A 9,454-nucleotide genomic window follows, 5' to 3' on the forward strand; every position below is an offset into this window, starting at 1 on the left:
AGTGGGAATTATAGGTTTCCGTAGCATGCATACAGAGTCACACAGGACAACCAGCCCCAACAGGCAAACAAAGACATGGAGAGAAGCCTGTAACAGAGCATTAAAGACACCTGTGAACATGTTACATGTTTCATTATCAGTGTGATAATTATTTCCACCTCTACCTTTAAATTCATCAACATTTTTAAAGATACACAAAACTCTGAGAGTAGAATACCATCTGGCTGTCTGACTATGGTAACATGACAACCGATAATCTTATTCTGAAAATCTGGAGGGGAGGAAACTGTATTAAAGTGGTGTTGTTTAAATGATATGTTAATATATTTTAGCACAACTCTGAGCATTAATTGTTGAATTAATCCAGGTTTACAAAGATATTTCTACATGTCAAATTCAATGCAAAACATGTAAGCATAAAACTTAAAAAAATATAGTGATGCAGAATAACAGCATGATTTCTCTGAAGAAATTATTGATCAGTAATAGCACATATAAACATTTCTGTTGATATTTTAAATTATATCTCATCTGCAAATATTGGCCTATATTAGTTGTGGTTTCATGGGCTGAAAAAATCTTAGCTTGTATTGGCTTTCAGTATTGGCATATGATGGCTTGAAATATCAGCCTATGTTTGATGTTATTATCAGCCCCCTGTAAATACTGGCCCGTATTGGCCATAAATATCGGCCCATATGGGCCTAAAGAGGCTGTAAATTTCTGCTTACATTAGCTGTTAACATTTGCCTGTGTTAGATATCAGCTCATATTAATTATAAACATCGGTCCCACTTGACTGCAAACATCTGTCTATGTTTCCTGTAGTCATAGGCCAATATTGCATGTAAATATTGGCTTCTATTTACTGTTAACATCGACATATGTCGCCTCCAATTTTGGGGGGCAATATTGCTTTTAAATCTTGCCATATATTGACTGGCAATATTGGCCCATATTGGCTGAAACATCCATCCATATTGGTTGTCAATATTGGCCCCAGTTGGCAGTAAATATTATCCCATATTTGACATAAATATGGCCCATATTAGCCGGCTGTAGTAAGTTGTAAATATTGGCCTATAGTAACTTTAACTATGGACCCATATTGACTGTAAAGTCCAGCTCATGTTGACTGTAAACATCAACCTATGGTGCCTGTAAATATTGGCCTATATTGACTAAAGATCGTCATATCTTGCCTGTAATTATTGGCCAATACTGTTTAAAATCTTGACCTGTATTGGCTGTAACTATCTGCCCATATTGGCTGTAACTATCTGCCCATATTGGCTGTAACTACAGTAACTGTCCATATTGGCTGTAAATATCTGCCCATATTGGCTGTAAATATCTGTCAATATTGGCTGTAATTATCTGCCCATATTGGCTGTAAATATCTGTCCATATTGGCTGTGACTATCTGCCCATATTGGCTGTAACTATCTGCCCATATTGGCTGTAACTATCTGCCCATATTGGCTGTAAATATCTGCCCATATTGGCTGTAACTATCTGCCCATATTGGCTGTAACTATCTGCCCATATTGGCTGTAACTACATTAACTACCCATATTGGCTTTAACTATCTGCTCATATTGGCTGTAACTACATTAACTGCCCATATTGGCTGTAACTACATTAACTGTCCATATTGGCTGTAACTACATTAACTGTCCATATTGGCTGTAACTACATTAACTGTCCATATTGGCTGTAACTACATTAACTGTCCATATTGGCTGTAACTACAGTAACTGCCCATACTGGCTGTAAATATCTGCCCATATTGGCTGTAACTACATTAACTGCCCATATTGGCTGTAACTACAGTAACTGCCCATACTGGCTGTAAATGTCTGCCCATATTGGCTGTAACTACATTAACTGCCCATATTGGCTGTAACTACATTAACTGCCCATATTGGCTGTAACTACATTAACTGCCCATACTGGCTGTAAATGTCTGCCCATATTGGCTTAAACTACATTAACTGCCCATATTGGCTGTAACTATCTGCCCATATTGGCTGTAACTACAGTAACTGCCCATACTGGCTGTAAATGTCTGCCCATATTGGCTGTAACAACACAAACTGCCCATACTGGCTGTAAATATCTGTCCATATTGGCTGTGACTATCTGCCCATATTGGCTGTAACTACAGTAACTGCCCATACCGGCTGTAAATATCTGTCCATATTGGCTGTGACTATCTGCCCATATTGGCTGTAAATATTGGCCTATATTGACTGTTTTTTCTCAGCCTGTGTTAGCTGTAAAGATAGGCCCAAATAAGCTGTCAGTATTTCCATGTGTAAGTTTAAGTTTGTAAAGTTTTAGGTAGGACCAACAGATCAACATTTGCTGGTCGTTTTCTAAGTCAATCTTTATTTTTTTAAGCTTTGATTTGTGTTTTCAGGACTGAGATTTTAGTCTGAACTAGACATAGGAATCAATAACAGCATCACTTATAGGCTATCCCTTTATTAATATTTAATATTATCTTATTTTGCATCAACTACAGTAACATTAAATGCTGCAATGGAATGGAATGGAATTATGCTGTGAGCCTTGAATTAAAAACAAAAAAATCACTATTTTACCACTACACATGAGAATAATCAGTGTAAGGCTGAAATACATTCCATCCTGATGAGATGCAACAGTTTCTAGTCGTGGGAAGTCGATGTGTCTGACAACTGTCTGAAGATGGCTTTATATAGAGGGCTGCATCCCTAGGTAGTTATCAATAATATTTGAACAGTGATGCAACAGTTGTTTTTGGTTATGTGTTTTAAGGTGGGAGCAGCAGACACGTAAGCAGTGATGATGTATGAAACGCCTCAAGTGAATCATGAACTTTTCACCTGCAAAGGATGCTGTCTAATGTTTAATAAGCTCTTTTAGGGAAGCTGGTTTCAAGGTACACTCAAAAGAGAGAACATGGGGAAAGTTATGCAGGTCAAAAACATATTTGTAATATCAACGTGTTTGGTCAGTTGTCTCAAATAAAATCTAACAGATGTTGGGTAAAGAGGTACTAATGGAAAAGAAGAATACAATCCCAGGGACACATTCAGCAGATCTGAAAATGGATTTAGAGAGTTACAGCACTGAAGCAAAAAAGAAATTCAATCACCCAATGTGAAAACATAGTTAGAAACAGTAGAGAACATAAACAGCATGAAAAAGGATGCTGACAAACGAAACTAAACTGTGTAAATCTGAAATAAAAATGATGAAAATGTCAGCTAAATCATGTTTCATGCAGAATGAAGATCAAAAGCACTATTACAGAAGACTGATTTTTATAAATTAAGTATATAAATATATCTATTTAGACCTGATAACCATTGAGGGGAAGCCTGATGATGCCCTTCTAACGAAATGCTGTGTTAGTTTTAGGTCAGATGTAACGGGGACGCACACCTTCCAAAAAGTTCAACTTTTGTCTCATCAGTCCACAATAAATTTCCCAAAAGTCTTGGTGATCATCAAGAATATTTTTGGAAAATGTGAGACGAACCTTTGTGTGTTTTTTTGGAACACAAAAATCAGTGGAACTCCCCCACTGATGCCATTTTTGCCCAGTCTCTTATTGTTGAACCATGAACACTGACCCAAACAGAGTCAAGTGAGGCCTGCAGGTCTTTAGATGTTGTTCTTTTGTGACCTCCTGGATGTTACAAGTTTTCTCCAATTGTGGGTAATGGCTCTGGCTTTGTTTTGGTGGAATCCCAAAGCCTTAGAAATGGCTTTGTAACTCTTTCCAGACTAATAGATGTCACTGACTTTGTTTCTTATCTGCTCTTGAATATCTTTAGATGGCACCATTATTTGTTGCTGTTTGAGATCTTTAGCCTACTTCCCTCTGTCAGACAGGTTCTATTTCAGAGATTTCTTTACTCAACAGGTCTGGCAGTAATCAGGTCTGGGTATGGCTAGTGAAATTGAACTCACCTTCCAAAAAATGTGGTTGATCACAGTTAACTTGCTGTCTACCTCGTTACCCCTTCAAGTTCATAAAGACACCCAGATCGAGTCTATATGGCAGACATTTTGCAATTTCAATTATTGCCAAAAAATTGTTTTCAATCATTTCTGGCATTGGCAGCTAATGCTAGCCACCACATTGTTTTGTCACATGGACTGTAACAACCAATGGTAGGCTGTTCTGCTTTGGTGTCATGCTTTACCAAACACGTCAATTGACAGCATAAATTTAACTCACATAGAGTTAAATTTGTCCACACTACATAAAGTTAAACTAAAATGTTTTACAACATGACAGAAGCTGGGTTTACATTACAGTTTTTCGCAAAATAAAAGCGATATTTCTTAAATTTTGATTAAGTACAATTGTGCTTTGAATGCGTTTCCATTGAAGGGAGTTTTGGGCATAGGCCTTGCAATCCTTGTAAAATCTCATCTTGCATGAATCCGCTGCAGGAAAGCTTGACACTCGGTTATGGTTACATCTACGGCGGTTGCCTTGATTATTTTGAACAGAAGACGAAGGCAATGGATGATAGTTCAGAGTAAGTCTGTAAGTATGGCAAAAGCCACGTATAAGGGTAGAAGTATGATGTTTAGAGAAGTCTCGTCTCTTCTTCTGTCTACACATACCGCGCCATCTTGGAATGACCGGTCATGTGACACCCTACGTCACGTCCCGTGACTTGTACAGTTGAAACCAGAAGTTTACATACACCATATAAAAAGGCACATAGACTTTTTTTTCTCACCGCGTAACATTAAATCAGATTAAACTTTTCCTGTTTTTGGTCAATTAGGATTACCAAAATTAATTCTATTTGCTAAATGCCAGAATAATGAGAGAGATAATTTGTTTAGACATTTTTTTATTATTTTCTTGAGAGTCAGAAGTTTACATACACTAAGATTACTATGCCTTTAAACAATTTGGGAAAGCCCAGATGATGATGTCATGTCTTTGGAAGCCTCTGATAGGTTTATTGACAACATTTGAGTTAATTAGAGGCATACCTGTGGATGTATTTTAGGCACACCTGAAACACACTGCTTCTTTGTGTAACATCATGGGAAAATCAAAAGAAATCAGCCAAGATATCAGGAAGAGAATTGTGGACTTGCACAAGTCTGGTTCATCCTTGGGTGCAATTTCCAGATGCCTGAAGGTGCCACGTTCATCTGTTCAAACAATTATACGCAAGTATAAACACCATGGGAATGTCCAGCCATCATACCGCTCAGGAAGGAGACGGGTTCTGTGTCCCAGAGATGAACGTGCTTTGGTCCAAAAAGTGCATCTCAACCCAAGAACAAAAGCAAAAGACCTTGTGAAGATGCTGGCTGAAGCTGGTAAGAGTGTGTCATTATCAACAGTCAAACGAGTCCTGTACCCACATGGGCTGAAAGGCCACTCTCCCAGGAAGAAGCCATTACTCCAAAAGAAACATAAAAAAGCCAGATTACAGTTTGCAAATGCACACAGGGACAAAGACCTTAATTTATGGAGACATGTTCTGTGGTCTGATGAAACTAAAATTGAACTTGTTGGCCATAATGACCATCATTACATTTGGAGAAAAAAGGGGGAAGCTTGCAAGCCTGAGAACACCATCCCAACTGTGAAACATTGGGGTGGCAGCATCATGTTGTGGGGTTGTTTTGCTGCAGGAGGGACTGGTGCACTTCACAAAATAGACGGCATCATGAGGAAAGAACATTATGTGAAAATACTGAAGCAACATCTCAAGACATCAGCCAGGAAGTTAAAGTTTGGGTGCAAATGGGTTTTCCAAATGGACAGTGACCCTAAGCATACTGTCAAACTGCTTACAAAGTAGCTTAAGAATAACAAAGTCAATGTTTTGGAGAGGCCATCACAAAGCCCTGATCTCAATCCCATTGAAAATTTATGGGCAGAGCTGAAAAGGCATGTGCGAGCAAGGCGGCCTACAAACTTGGCTCAGTTACACCAGTTCTGCCAGGAGGAATGGGCCAAAATTCCTGCAAACTATTGTGAGAAGCTTGTGGAAGCATATCCAAAATGTTTGACCCAAGTCATACAGTTTAAAGGCAATGCTATCAAATACTAATGAAATGTATGTAAACTTCTGACTCTCAAGAAAATAATAAAAAAATGTCTAAAAAATTATCTCTCTCATTATTCTGGCATTTAGCAAATAGAAATAATTTTGGTAATCCTAATTGTCCTAAAACAGGAAAAGTTTAATCTGATTTAATGTTATGCAGTGAGAAAAAAAAGTTTATGTGCCTTTTTATATAGTGTATGTAAACTTCTGGTTTCAACTGTAAATGCAGAAAGTGTTTCCACTGCAATTTTGCGATATATTTCTATATCGAAAAGTAAAAACTTTTTAGCGATATTTTAGGGTTTTTTTGAAATTCAGGTGTTTCGATTACCAGTTATCAAAAAATGACTGAAGCACCTCTGCAGGAATTTCTGTACAACACGCAACATCCAAACACACCTCAACACTCTGCCCAAAGACATGATGGGAAACTACACCAACTTATCCGGACAGATTTGAAACGGTGGTCCATAGAGCTTAGATCAGTTGACTCTTTACAGTAACACTGGCGGACAGACACTGTCAACTAACTCACTCAGAATAGAGTTAAAATCAACTCTGAAATGTTCAACCCTGAAATATCAACATTACAGTTTTTACTGTGTCCAACAGCTGTTTTGGGATGGATGTGGAATCAGTCTTTCTCTATGTGCAACTGTGAAGTCAACAGAGGTTGAAAAAGTACAAAAGTACTGTACTCAAGTAAAAGTAAAGTTATTCTGGTTAAAATTAAACTTAAGTAAAAGAAAAATGAATGATTTCTTAAAAGTACACGAAAATGATACAATTACCAAAACACACTACTCAAATAAAGTAATTAAATAAATATTATTTGTTACTTCATATGCTGACAATTTGTAATTAAAACATGAAATCATTTCTAATTTAACAAAAGCAGCAGACGAGACAGGCAGTCATACATCTGTAAACTTTTATTCTTAGCCAAAAGGCAGAGATAGCATACCTTCAGCGCAGAGGAAAGTACAAATTGTAAACAATTATTAGAACGATATTTTGGATCAACTATGATATATTAAATACACACTTTTACACTGTTTGTCAACTTCCATAATGACAAAAAGGCAGCTTTTGTGTTGTGCAAAAAGAGGAAACTCTGAGCATAAAGCTTCAACAAGTCCTTATTTTTCTGTGCTCATAACATCATTAAAATTCATCAATACAAAAAAAAACCCAACAGTTTATAAAAAGAGGATTAGGAAATAATTTTAGGCAGCTAGCTAGAGTTGAACATTTAAATAAGTATTCAAATATTTGGTTTATCTCTGGATGTAAGAAAGTCCTTCACTTCAGACATTATGTACGATTATCCCCACAATCAAAAAAACTCAGTTTATGTTTGGATGAAAAAAAAAAGATGAGTGAATGAAACAGAGCTTTTCAGTAGATTAGAGCAGTGGTTCTTAACAGGTGTGCTGGGACTCTCATCTATCTTATCTCATTATCTTGGGAAAACAAAACTGGTTTACCCCTGACAATTTGGTATTATCTGAAGATCTCTAGAAAAGAACCAAAATTTCCAAATTTCTTTCGGCGCTTTTGTAAAGTTGCACTTTTTCCAACGCGTTTGTTTTGTCTCTTTGTGAAATCATGCTCCTGGCTAACATTTACCTCCTTTTCTGAGGTGAAAAGCAAATTTACAAGTTACTTCTGGGTTCAAAAGTTCCTTGGAAAGATGCCCCAGTTTCTTCTCAAAACATGGCATTAAAGTCTAACATTACTAGCCAGGTGGTTTGGTTCTACTAGCCCACCCACATTGTTAAAAACTTTCAAAAAACTTTTTAAATAAAGTTTAAATTTTGAAACGGGCCAAATTCCCTATAGCAAGAATAGATAAAATGTGTATTTCTGTTGCTTTGGAGTATTTTGGCTAAAAATAAACATGGTAACTGCAGCTTGTCTTTACTATGGAGCATATTTTTACCGGCTTTCATGAGCCTGAAAAAGCTCTCCACTTTTTTGGCCCCTTTATGAGTGACCTTGGTGGTGAGTCCTGAGTCTAGACCTGTAAAGAACCACTAGATTAGAAGAAGGTTTTTCCCACTGTAGAGAATAAAAAAAGGACATTTTTCCTTAGGTAGACATTACCATTTCCATCTCTTTGCATCAAAACTTGTAAACTGACGACACCAAAAAAGTTTGTGAAGTTTAAATGTCCAAATAGTGGATAAAGCATGAAAAAATATTTAACATTTATCTCAAACTGATGTGCGTGTGGGCCTCAGATGAACCTCTTTCTTGTTTCACTTGGCAGTGTACGATATAATTTGAAATAATTGTTTTGACACATTTCAAAATCCTGTCATTTGCTTCGCTGGTGGCAGTTAAATGAAAAGTTCAATACGGCTTTCATGTCTGCATGGTAAATATTGTGCTACTGTCCACAACATGTTAGGGTAATTGACTGTCTGGAAATAGGGAGAAACAGCTAGCCAGACTCTGTTTGACGGCATATCAAACCTCCAGTTAGCACCTCTACGGTTCACTACCTTGAACAAATGTATCTGGCACAAAATGTAAATTCATGTAAATGTTAGACTATGCCCTGAACTACTTCAAAACTGGAAGCCGACTTTGTTCTGTCTTGTTGCCACCAACACAGACTTTTTTTAATATTCTGATTTTAGGTAACCAGGTAGCTTTTAGCGGTGCTGCCTCTAAAGGACAATTTTTTTAAATTTTGCTTAGAAACCTGGCTGACCATTTCTGCTGACCCACCAAAGAGCCTCACATAAAAAAGCCTCACGTACGACTGACCTTTCGCCCAGACGGAGACGGAACTATCAAATGCTTTTTGGGCTGTGTTGCAACAGGATGCTAAAAGCTGACGTGGCATTTCAATGTGGGGAGTTTCTTTCTCTCTTTTTTTTTAACTTCATGCTGTGTCTTTGGACATATATCCTCTTTTTAAATGCTCTAACAAGAAGGTATGGAGTCAAATGTTTTGTTACTTTATGGGGTCAACTTTGAATAAGAAAGCCTCTACGGTAAAGAAAGGACAACAATAGGGAACAGAATGATTGATTTATATAACTCAATAATTCAATTTCATCCCTGAAAAAATCAGTGCCCCACTTTAGGTCAAAAATAATCTGTCAGTGTATTTATGGCCAATGGATTTTTAATTAGGAATGAGAAATCCAAAACTGTTTCCCTGTTACTGTATAAAATAAGAAAACAAAACACTGAAAAAAACCTGCTCTTTGCCCTCTCAGGCAGTTCACATTCAATTGGTAATGCAAAAAGCAAACCATTTTGTTACCTGTTTCTACATGGATAGATAGATAGATAGATAGATAGATAGATAGATAGATAGATTGATAGACAGATAGACAGATTTTTTTTATCAGAAC

This window comes from Cheilinus undulatus, linkage group 6, assembly GCF_018320785.1.
Source record: "Cheilinus undulatus linkage group 6, ASM1832078v1, whole genome shotgun sequence".
Classification (NCBI taxonomy): domain Eukaryota; kingdom Metazoa; phylum Chordata; class Actinopteri; order Labriformes; family Labridae; genus Cheilinus; species Cheilinus undulatus.